The sequence below is a fragment of the Mustela putorius genome, unplaced genomic scaffold (genome assembly GCF_011764305.1).
Source record: "Mustela putorius furo isolate JIRA1106 unplaced genomic scaffold, ASM1176430v1.1 tig00003901_pilon_pilon_pilon, whole genome shotgun sequence".
Classification (NCBI taxonomy): domain Eukaryota; kingdom Metazoa; phylum Chordata; class Mammalia; order Carnivora; family Mustelidae; genus Mustela; species Mustela putorius.
In genome coordinates, this window is record NW_025422049.1 from 8,837,736 (window position 1) to 8,850,256 (window position 12,521).

Genomic DNA, 12,521 nt, shown 5'->3' on the forward strand with positions numbered 1-12,521 from the left:
TATAAACAAAAATAATAAAAATGTATTGTGGGCTTTACAACTTATGCATAAGTAAATTATATGAAAACTATAGAACAGGGACGCCTGGGTGGCTCAGTTGGTTAAGCCCCCGACGCTTAGTTTTGGCTCAGGTCATGATCTCATAGGTCCTGCGGTCAAGTCCCATGTCAGGCTCCATGCTCACTGGGGAGTCTGCTTCTCCCTCTCCCTGTGCCCCTGCTCACGCATTTTCTCTCTCTCTCCCTCAAATAAATAGGTGACTCTTTCTTAAAAAGCTGTAGTATAAAGACCAAGGGGGAAGTAGAGGCACACTATTGTAAAGTATTTACATTATTTGTAAAGTGATAGGATATCACTTAAAGGTAGATGATGATAAATTAAAGCTCTGTATTCTAAACTGTGAAGCAATCACTAAAATTAAAAAACCAAGAATGATAGCCAACAAACAACATAAAAATAAAAATGAAAACATTCAAGTAATCCCACAGAAGGCAGGGGAAAAGACGAACTACAGATGACCCAGAGAGAAAACAAACAGCAAGATGAAAGATTTAAACCTAATTATATCAATAATCACATTAAATATAAATGATCTAAGTACCTTATGTGACTTTTCTACTGCTACTATAACAAGTTACCACTAACTTAATGGCTTACAACAACGTACATCACCTTATAGTTAGTTCGTCAGGTCAGAAATCTGACACGGGTCTTACTGAGCTAAAAATCCAAGTGTCAGCAGATCTCCATTCTTTCCAGAGGCTCTAGGGCAGAATCAGTTTCCTTCCTTTTAACAACGTCCAGAGGCCGCCTGCATCCCTTAGCTCATGGCCCCTTCCACATATTCAGAGCACACGACTCCAACCTCTGCTCTGTCATTACCTCTCCTTCTCCCTCTGACCCTCTGGCCTTTGTCTCTGTAGACTTTGGGATTCCATTGTGCCCACCCCAATAAGCCGGGATACGCTTCCCATATCAAAATTCTTAACTTAGCACATGTGCAATGGCCCTTTTGCCATGTTAGCTTAATATTGTACAGGTTCACAGGATAAAAATGTGGACATCTTTGGGGGGTCTATTATTATCTACCATACACCTCAATTAAAAGGAAAGCACTGTCAGACTGGATAAAAAACACAAGATACAAGTGTATGCTGTTCACAATAGACTTGAACTATAAACATACAAATAAGTTGAAAATAAAAGGATGGGAGGGGCACCTGGGTGGCTCAGTCGATCAAGGTCATGATCCTGGGGTCATGGGATCGAGCCCCATATCAAGCTCCCTGCTCAGTGGGGAGCCTGCTTCTCCCTCTCCCTCTGTCCACTGCCCCTTTTACTGTGTACACTCTCTGTCTCAAATAAATAAATAAAATCTTTAAAAATAAATAAAACAATAGGAAAAGATATACCTTGTGTAGTAGGCTGAATGGTGTCCCCAAAGATACGTCCATGTTCTAATCCCCAGAACCTGTGAATATCACCTTATTTGGCAAAAGGTATGATTTAACTCAAGGGTTTTGAGAAAAGGAGTTTATCCAGGGGAGCCCTAAATGCAATCACACATACCCTTCTAAGAGACACACAGAGGGAGATAAGACACACACAGAAAAAGCAATATGAAGATAAAACACAGGAAGAGATGTAGTCACAAGCCAAAGAATGCTGACACCAGAAGCAGAAAGAGGCGAGGACTGGTTTCTTCCCTAGAGCCTCAGGGATGCAGTACTGTCTTTTCCTTGATTTTAGAATTCTCGCTTCCAGAACTGTAGGAGAGTAAGTATTTTGTTCTAAGTCAACAAGATTTTGGTACTTTTTTATGGCAGCCACAGTAAACTAATAAACCTAGCTAACTAATAACCAGATGCAGGAAAGACAGATGGCTATGTTAATAACAAGCAAGGATATTTCCAACCACACAGTATTACCCAGGATGATAATAATAAAGGGGTCAATTGGTCAAGAGGATAAAACGATCTGAATGCTTATGCACCTAATCGTGAAGCTTCAAGTTTCAAAATACACAGAGCAAAAAGCATACTGGGTCATACTTAGTATGTGTTCTGACATCAAGAGAATTAAATTAGATTTTAATAAGAGATCTGGACACTCCCCAAGATATCTGGCAACTAAATAATAACACATTCAGAAATAACACGTGTCAAAGAAAAAAATCAAAAGGGACATCGTATTTTTCACTAAATGAAAACGAGACCATAATGTATCCAAATGTGTCAGATACCTCGAAATAAGTATGTGGAGGAAAATTTATAGCACTGAATGCATAGGTAAAAAGAGAAAGAGTTCAGATCATTGATGTCGGCTTCTATCTTAAGAAACCAAACAAACTAAATCAGACGAAACCCAAAGTAAGAAGCAGCAGAAATCAATGAGACAGAAAGCAGAAACTAAACAGAGAAGCTCTATGATCCTAAAAGTTGGTTCTTCCAGATAATGAGCAGAGTTAATAAAACTCTGGCTGGGCAGATCAGGCAAAAGAGAAAACATAAATTAATAACATCAGAAACGATAAAGAAGATGGCACAGCAGATTCTACAAATTTGAGAGGATAAGAAAGAAATATTATGAAAGGATTTATAGAAGTCAAGAGATTTGAGGACTCAGATGAAATGGACTAATTGCTTAAAAGACACAAACTATCAAAGCTCATTCAAAAAGATACATATAACATGAATAGTCCTAAGCTTATTAGAGACACTGAATTTGCAATTATAAAACTCTTCACAATGTAAACTCCAGGCCCAGAGGTTTTCACTGGGGATTTCTTATAAACGCCTGAAATAGAAATAGTTGTCAATTTCATCCACCTTCTTCCAGAAAATTAAAGGGAGGAATACTTCTAATTCATTCCATGAAGACAGCATTACCCTGATACCAAAGTAAATAACATTATTTAAATAAAAATTAAATAAGTAAAACTGCATGCTAATATCCTTCATTCACACAGAGGCAAAGACCAGAAATAAAATTTTAGCAAATTGAATGCAGCAATATGTAAAAAGAATAATATACCATTTGCAAGTGTGGTCTTTGTCAGGAATGCAAGTTTGATATACATTCAAAAATAAATCAATATAATGCACCATAGTAGCAAAGAAACGGAGAAAGGCCATAGGATCATCTCAATAGAGAGAGAGTCATCATGTGATAAAATCCTACGTTCATTACTGATAATAGCTCTGAGCAAACTAGAAATAGAAGGAAACGTCACCAACCTGATAAAGGGCATCTATGCAAAACCTCCACCTAATATCACACTTAGTGGCGAAAGCCCGAATGCTTTCCCTAGATCATTAGCCACAGAAGGGCATTCAGCACTGTCCTGGAAGGTCTGGCTAGAGCGATCAGGCAAGAAAATGCAGTAAAAGTCACCTAAATTGTAAAGAAGTACAATCTTCTTTACTTGCAGATTACCTGTTCGTATACAGAAAACTGGCTGAAATCTAAAATAAGCTTCTAGAACTAACATGCGAGTTCAGTAAAGTTGTAGGCTATGCCATTAATACATACTTTTTTTTTTTTACACTGAAAACCATTATACTGAACAACTGAACCAATGAACTGGAATTTTAAAATATCATTTACATTAGTACCTAAAATAGGGGGGCCTGGGTGGCTCAGTGGGTTAAGCCCACTGAGGTGGCTCAGGTCATGATCTCAGGGTCCTGGGATGGAGCCCTGCGTCAGGCTCTCTGCTCAGGGGGAAGCCTGCTTCCCCTGCCCCTCTGCCTGTCTCTCTGCCTACTTGTGATCTCTCTCTGTCAAATAAATAAATAAAATCTTTTTTTAAAAAAGCATTTAAGGGCGCCTGGGTGGCTCAGTGGGTTAAGCCGCTGCCTTCGGCTCAGGTCATGATCTCAGGGTCCTGGGATCGGGTCCCGCATCGGGCTCTCTGCTCGGCAGGGAGCCTGCTTCCTCCTCTCTCTCTCTCTCTCTGCCTACCTCTATGCCTACTTGTGATCTCTCTCTGTCAAATAAATAAATAAAATCTTTAAAAAAAAGCATTTAAAAAAACAATAACACGTAAAATATTAAATGATAAATCAAACAAAAGATAGGCAAAATCTATACAGTGAAAAATATAAAGTACGGCTAGGAGAAACTAAAGAAAATCTAAATAGAGGTTTTTACTTTATTCGTGCGTCAGGCATAGACTGCACACTATAATTGTGACAGTTCTTGGTAAGTTTGATTGGTCTATTCACCTGTTTGTTTATCCGTTCACCGCTGACAGATGTTTGGCTTGTTCCCACTTTTTAGCTATTGCAAATAAAGCTTCTATGAACTTCTGTGTACAAGACTTTCTGTGGATGCATGCGTTCTTTCGTCTTGGGTGAACATCTAGGAGAATAATGGCTAAATCATTTCATGTACATGTTTAACTATTTAAACCACCACCAAACTGGGGCACCTGGGTGGTTCAGTTGGTTAAGCATCTGCTTTTAGCGCAAGTCATGATCCCAGGGTCCTGGGATTGAGTCCTGGGTTGGGTTGAGGTGGGGTGTGTGTATGGGGGGGGGGTCCCTGCTCAGCAGGAAGCCTGCTTCTCCCTCTGCCTCTCTCCTCTGCTGTGTTCTCTCTTTCTTCCTCTCTCAAATAAATAAATAAAATCTTAAAATAAAAATAAAAATAAACAAAACCCCCCCACCAAATTGTTTACAAAGTGGTACCACTGACATCACCACCAGCTATGTAAGAGAGCTCAGCTTTATTGGCATCCTCGGCAACACTTGCTATGGCCATTCTTTTTCATTTTAGCTCTTCTGTTTGGTGTGTAGTGTTATTTCATTGTGGTTTTTAATTTGCATTTATCTACCTAGTGACCAATGGTGTTGAATGTCTTTCCATGTGCTTCTGTGCCATCTGTATGTCTTCAGTGAAATGCCTGTTCAAATCTCTTGCCCATTTTATATTGACTGGCTTGTTCATTTTCTTCTTATTGGGCTTTTGGAGTATTTTACATATTCGGGATGCAAATCTTTTATCAGGTATATGCTTTGCAAATATTTTCTCCCAGTCTGTGAATTACCTTCTCATTGTCTTAACAGTGTCTTTGAAGGAGCCAAAGTTTTATATGTTCATGAAGTCTAATTTATCAATTCATTTCTAATGTATTGTGTTTTTGGTATCATATCTAAGAAATCATTGCCTAGCTCAAGGTCATGAAGATTTTTCTCCTGTATTTTCTTGGAGGACTTTTACAGTTTCAGCTTTTATATTTAATTCTATGATCCATTTTGAGTTAATTTGGGGGATGGGGCAAAGTATGGATTCAAGTTGCTTTTTTTTCCTCCTGCAGATAAATATCTAATAGTTCTAGCACCATTTGCTGAACAGGTTGTTAGTTTTCTGATGAATTGCCTTTTTGTCTATGTAAAAAACCAGCTGTCTGTATTTGCGAATATATTTCCGATTTCTCTATTTTGCCCAATTGGTGTATTTGCCTGGGTATCACAGTGTATAATTTCTGGTCTGGCATAGGTATACACCTGTGAAACCAACACCATAATCAAGACGCTGAACACAGCCCAAAGTTTCCAAGTGTCCTTGGTTGTGATCAGTATCCTGATTGCAGTGAGAGTTTCATAGGTGTCTGCACGAGCCAAGCCGGAAATTGTAAGCTTTAAATACGTGCGATTTATTGTATGTCATTCATATGCCAATGAAACTGATTTTTGATAAAGGCGAAAAAGCCATTCGATGGTATGTGAGGAAAGGTTAAGTAAGGCCTCACAGACTCAACCAATAAAGACACAGTGAGCTGTCATTAGGTTCAGACAGTTTATTACTCATGCAGAGAATGAAAGGCAGAGTAGCTGAAGGTACTGGCAACGTACGCTCCTCGTCCCATGTGTCACAAAGGACGATTCTAGAACAAATGTGCCTCCCATCCTCTCATGTTCTCAGTGGATCCCAAGGAGTTCTGCTAAGACTCAGATAAACTGGATGCCAGGGTGGCTCAGTTGGTTAAGCATCTGTCTTCGTTTGGGTCACGATCCCAGAGTCCTTGGAGGGAGTCCATATCAGGCTCCTTGCTCAGTGGGGAGTCTGCTTCTCCGTCTCCCACTCCCCCTCCTTTACCCAGCTCATGCTCTTGTGTACGCGTGCTCTCTCTCTCTCTCTCTCTCAAATAAATAAAATATTTAAAAAAAAAAACACTCAGGTAAATTGCAGGTCATGCCTCTGCTTCTGCAGCCCGAGTCCCCAGATTGCCATGACAGAGCCATTCCCCTGCACATAAAAGTCTCAGATCCTGAGACAGGCACAGGCTTCCCTGGGCAGAGCTGTTCTGCCCTTGGCCCTGCAGCTGCCTGCTACAGAGAATGCACATTCTGTGTGGCTTCGGATGGGGAAATCTGTGCCCGACCTCTCCGAACTCTGTCCCATGCGTAGTTTTCCTATGGCTTGTGGTATCTTTCGCTGTAATAAACCTTAGTTGTAAGTAAAGCCTGCAGTTGGTCTGGTGGGTCTATCCAGTGAAACACTGACCCTGAGTGGTCGTGGGACCCCAAAATAGGTTCTTTTTTTTTTTTTTTTCAATCAGTGGTGCTGGGAAAATGAGATATGCAGAGGCAAAAACAGAATAACAAACCTAGGTCTCAACCTCATTCCTTACATAAAAGTTAACTCAAACTGGATCACAGATTTAAAAGCAAAATTATAATATTTCAGAAAAAGATGTAGGAGAAAATTTTCATGACCTAGCATTAAGTAAAGAGTTCTTAGGCATAACACCAAAAGTGAGACATAAAAGAAAAGATGGATAGATTGAACTTCATCAAAATGAAAACCTTTCATTCTGTGAAAGACCCTGTTAAGAGGATAAAAAGACAAGCTACACACTGGGAGAACGTATTTGCAAATTATACCTTTTTATAAAGGATTCGTATCCAGGATATATAAAGAATTCTCAAAACTCAACTGTAAGAAAACAACCACCCAATTTTTAAATGGGGAAGACTTAACAGATACTTCCCCCCAAATGACATACAGACAGCAAATCAGTGCATGAAGGAAGGTTCAGCATCACGAGCCATTAGGCGAATGCAAATTGGAACCACAATGCGATGCTGCTACTTACTGATTCAAAGGGTTAAAATAAAGAACACAGATCAGGGGCACCTGGGTGGCTCAGTGGGTTAAAGCCTCTGCCTTCGGCTCAGGTCATGATCTCAGGGTCCTGGGATGGAGTCCCGCATTGGGCACTCTGCTCAGCAGGAAGCCTGCTTCCTCCTCTCTCTCTCTCTGCCTGCCTCTCTGCCTGCTTGTGATCCCTCTCTCTGTCAAATAAATAAATAAAATATTTTTAAAAAATGAAAAAAAAAAAAGAACACAGATCACACCATGTGCTGACAAAGATGCCAACAAATGGACTTCTCTCTTTCGTTGTTGGTAAGAACGCACAATGGTCGGGCCACTCTGGAAAGCACTCTGGCAATTACACACAGAGTTATCATATGCTCAGTGATCACACCCCCGGGCATTCAACCCGCAGAAATCAAAACGTATGCCTGCCCCCACCAAAACCATACTCAAATGTTCCTGGCAGCTTTTATCTGTACAGCCAATAACTGAAAACATACCCAGTAAATGTCCTTCAATAGGTGAACAGTTAACACGCTATGGTCCATTCATACTGTAGAATACTACTCAGCACTAAAAAGGAACAGAGCACTCTTACACCAGACAACATGGATGGATCTTAAGGGTACTGCACCGAGTGCAATAGCCAATTTCAACATGTTCTAGACTGTAAAGACAAAGAACACCTACTGGGTTACCAGGGGTTCAGGCCTGAAGGGGCAGCATGAGGAACTCCCTCTGCAGTGAAGGGGCAGTTTGGTCTCACGGTTGTGGTGGTGGCCATCAAACAGATCTACACAAGTGACAAAGTACCATACAGTCACAAAGGCACACAACATATAAGTGCGCGAAGGGGCGCCTGGGAGAGGGGGTGCACAGTCACTTGAGCGTCTGACTCCTGGTTTCAGCTCAGGTTGTGATCTCAGGGTCGTGAGATCGAGGCCCACGTCAGGCTCCACGCTCAGCACAGAGTCTGCTTGGAATTGTCTCTCTTCTCTCCCCCTGCCCTTCACCCCCTCCTTTAAAATAAATAAATAAATATTTAAAAAAAAATAAATACATGTGAAAGTGATGAAATCTGACTAAGACCTCTAGTGTAGTTCCCTGTATCGTGCCGATTAATTTTCTGATTTGGGTTGTGAAAGTTAGAGTTAGGAAAGATGTTACCAATGGGGGGGAGCTGTGGGGTAGGTACATGGAAACTCTCTGCAGCATTTTTTCAACTTCTCATTTCAAAATAAAAAGTTACAAATTGGGACGCCTGAGTGGTTCAGTTGGTTAAGCGTCTGCCTTCAGCTCAGCTCATGATCCTGGGGTCCTGGGTTCAAGTCCTGCATCAGGATCCCTGCTCCACAGGAAGCTGCTTCTCCCCCTGCTTGCTTGCTCTCTCTCTTTATATCAAATTAATAAGTAAAATATTTTTTGAAAGAGTTACAAATTGATACTCAATTCAGTTATTGGCAAACTTCTAAGTATATTGAGAATGACTTAAAAAATGTAAATCTACATCTTCAACTGTAAATTTTATGAAATCAAAATATGGATCAAGTATTTCTGGTGAAAATTTATCATCCAAATTGAAGTATGCTGTCAGTGTAAAATATACACCGGATCTCAAAGAATTCATATAAAAATAGCTAATCATTTTTATAGTGATTACATATTGAAATGCAGCAGATCAGATACATTGGGTTAAATACAATATACTGTTGAAATTAATCTCACCATTTCTTTTTACCCTTTTAGTGTAGCTACTAGAAAATTAAAGATCGGTGTGTGATTCACATATATTTCTATTAGACAGTGCTGCTGTAAGGTGTCCCAGAGGTAAAAACTTGAGGAAGCAGCCAGCATTCCTAGACTGGGGGGCCATGGGAGGAAGAGGAGAATTCATAATTACTAAAACTTGGGGGAGGGTCTCCATGGAGTTGAAACTCCGACTTCTGGGAAGGAGGTCCTTGCTAGCTGCTGCTGGGATCTCTGTTCTTGGAGGAGGGTCCCTGTATGCTAGGGCTCAGACTTTCAAGAAGGAGGCATAGACCAGTGGCATTGTCTCTGATGATGCCTAGGAAGGCCATTCTTCTAAGTGATGGGAACTGCCAACCAAATCGAGCTGGTGCTATAGGAAGGCACTGCTGTTTCCAGGGTGAAAGTTCACATATTTGGTAAGTGGCAAAGCCAGACCGCAAACCCACAATGTCGGGTTCCAGAGTCTGTGCTCTTAGAAAGGCATATGCTGCGCTGCTTCTCGAAGGCCCGTGCTCCATATTCCCACAGCACCCTAAGAATACCTTGATCTTAGCACTGAGCATAATGGTTTGAAACTGTCTCTTTGGGGATGTGCCTGTCACTTCACCATGAGGGTCAGAAAGCTGAATAGTGTTCAAGGTGGTATGGGATTGTGGTTAGATCACGAAGGAATCGCCCCCAAGTCCTCACCAGCGGAATGTTGGTGGAAGGGGCGTGTGCCACACTCAGGCCAATCTCAGAAGGTCACGTGCCTTTTCCACTCTTCCTCTCTCCCCATCTGTTAGTTGCTTGTCAGCATCCAGGGTGACCTTGGGCGCCATGCACTAAAATAGGACAGGACAAAACAAGGGTTACCTTAATGGGTATATAATTTCGCAGACACTATGTCTTGGCCCCACAGTGGAAGGGGGCATAGTAGCCTCAGTTGCCAGGAGATGGCCAAGGAGGTTTTTAAATCCACTAGCAGGGAGCTCACAAATTTCTTTTTTAAAGATTTTATTTTTAAGTACTTGCTACACCCAATGTGGGACTTAAACTTACTACTTCAAGATCAAGAGTTGTGTGCTTTACCAACAGAGCCTGCCAGGCACTCTGAGCTCATAAAGTCCTATCAAAATTCTACTCCCACATACAGGGTGCATTTTGTGTAAGAAGTATTCATTTTACCTTTTGAACTTAGGGATTATTTAGCTGAAGAAAATGGATACGCTTCTCTTGAAGGTTATTCACTCATTCTAAATTGGAGAGTACTTAGCGTGGATAATGCTTCTGGTATAATATTGCAATTATGTTATAATAGTACATTATTAATGTTGTTAAGAAAATCTGTCTGGTTTTATGTAAAATACATAAAGAAGATGAGGCTGAATTCTAGTGCCTCTCTCTTCGTTAGATTAAAAGCATTTTGTTTTTTCATATGCCAAATTATTTTTTAAAGATTTTATTTATTTATTTGATAGAGAAACACAGTGAGAGAGGGAACACAAGCTGGGGGAGTGGGAGAGGGAGAAGCAGGCTTTCCCGCTGAGCAGAGAGCCCGTTGTGGGATTTGATCCCAGGACCCTGAGATCATGACCAAAGCCAAAGGCAGATGCTTAATGAATGAGCCACCCAGGCACCCCCATATGCCAAATTATTAATAGCAGGTCATCTCCAGACTCTGACTAAAGTCACATATTAACATACAAATGTGAATTTCCACCATCAACTTCATCCAACCAAGGTGTAAGAGGGACTGGCCTTCAGACACCAGTGCTAACACAAAGGATACTCAGAATTCTCTGATATGAGGGTTAGATTTGAGGAGGTGAAGGAAGTAGAATTTGGGGGGTTATTTGCTTTATTTTATTTTTTAGAGAGAAAGAGAGAGGGAACAAGCATGAGCAGGGGTGGAGGAGAAGGGGAAGGTCAAGAGACCCCCACTGAGTGGGAAGCCCAACATGGCACTTGAGCTGAAATCAAGAGTCAGATGCTTAACCAACGGAGCCACCTAGGCACCCCAGAAAACAGCTGCTTTAAAACCTTCCATCCGGGGTGCCTGGGTGGCTCAGTGAGTTAAGCATCTGGCTTCAGCTCAGGGTCTCCTTCCCCCTCTGCCCCTTACCCCTCATTCTTTCTCGCTCTCTCACGCCATCTCAGATAAATAAAATATTAAAAAAAAAAAAAAGAACAAAAGAAAAACCCCAACATTCTGTCTTGGGCATCTGAGTGGTTCAGCTGGTTACATATCTGCCTTCAGCTCAGGTCAGGACCCCAGGGTCCTGGGATGGAGCCCCACGCCGGGCTCTCTGCTCAGCGGGAAGCCTTCGACTCCCTCTGCCTCTTCCACTTGTATCTCCACACCCCCTCCCCTGCTTGTGCTCTCTCTCTCTCTCAAATAAAAATATAAATCTTTAAAATAAATAAATAAAAAAAATCTTCCATTACAAGAGGAAGCCTAGAACCTCTGCAACAAAGTCATAAGATTGACTTAAATTCCTTTTTGGATTACTATCAAGTTTTAAATGTCTACCTTGACATTTTGTAATACCATGAAGACACTGATCAAATCTGTTCTTAGAAAGGTTACCAGTAGGGCGCCTGGGTGGCTCCGCTGCTTAAGCATCTGCCTTCGGCTCAGATCAGGATCCCAGGGTCCTGGGATGGAGCCCCGCATCGGGCTGGTTATTCTGTTCAGCGAGGAGCCTGCTTCTCCCTTTCCCTCTGCCTGCTTCTCTGCCTACTTGTGCGCTCTCGCTCTCTCTCTCTCTGTCAAATAAATAAATAATCTTAAAAGAAAAAAGTTACCAGCAACTTCTTGTGACGATCCTGTTGAGCATTGGCTAAAGAGCACGGAAGAGAAAGCTGTCTGTCCCAGTGTTCGTGGAGTGATGGCAAGATCCAAGTGGAGAGATGTTCTGGAGTGAACATGTCTGGAAGGGTGATTTGAATGATTCTTTATCTGTCTCTACCTCTTGGCCAAGTTTCTGTGGGAGCTGAGATGGCTGGTGGCTGACAGAGAGATGAGGAAGAGGGCCGGAGCGGCTCTGAGGGCCAAGAACAGGCCCAGCAGCACTCCGACACAGTTACTAGGCTCCGGCGGGTGCTCTGCTCGCTCGCTCTCTCTGCACCTGCTGACATGGCCTCTTACACAAACCTTACATAAATCCTCAGTTCCCTTTCTGTTCACTGATCCCACCAGAATGCAGATTTCTGCCCTGCTCACTCTCCTTCCGCTGGCTTTCTCTCTCCTGGCACTTCCTACAACAGTATTTCCTACTTGGAAGGGACCCGACCTCCTGTTTCCACGTGAGCAGCTCTCAGTTCCCTCTAGCAAGTTAGGCTCAAAAGGAATGACATAGAGCTTGTGGATACTGGGATTAATATTTATAAGCTTGTACAAAATAGTACGCAAAATAAATTTATTTTTATTAGACTGTGTCAGTAAAAAAAAAAAAAAAAGGATTACAGGTAGTACCTACCAGTAGGGGAAGGGCCTAGCAATTCACCCAGAGATCAGCATGGATTAAGGCACACAAAGAGACTGAACTATATGTATCTGAGATCAGCTGTCCACCTCCAAAATAGTACCCTCGTAGTTTTCCAATATCCCTACAGTTCTCACCAACAGGGTCACTCCTACTGGGCATTCTGAAGACATACAGATATGGGTTCTTAGAGCAAAGCAG

At 41.8% G+C, this 12,521-nt stretch overlaps 1 long non-coding RNA gene across 1 annotated transcript in view; it reads right to left on the minus strand.

Annotated features, from left to right (window-relative positions):
* Positions 1 to 9,816, minus strand: part of LOC101690122 — a 31,139-nt gene extending 21,323 nt beyond the window's left edge. The window contains exon 1 of the long non-coding RNA XR_200160.3: positions 9,544 to 9,816. This is a non-coding gene — a long non-coding RNA (uncharacterized LOC101690122). The remainder of the gene's footprint in view (positions 1 to 9,543) is intronic.
* Between the last annotated feature and the right edge of the window lie 2,705 nt (positions 9,817 to 12,521).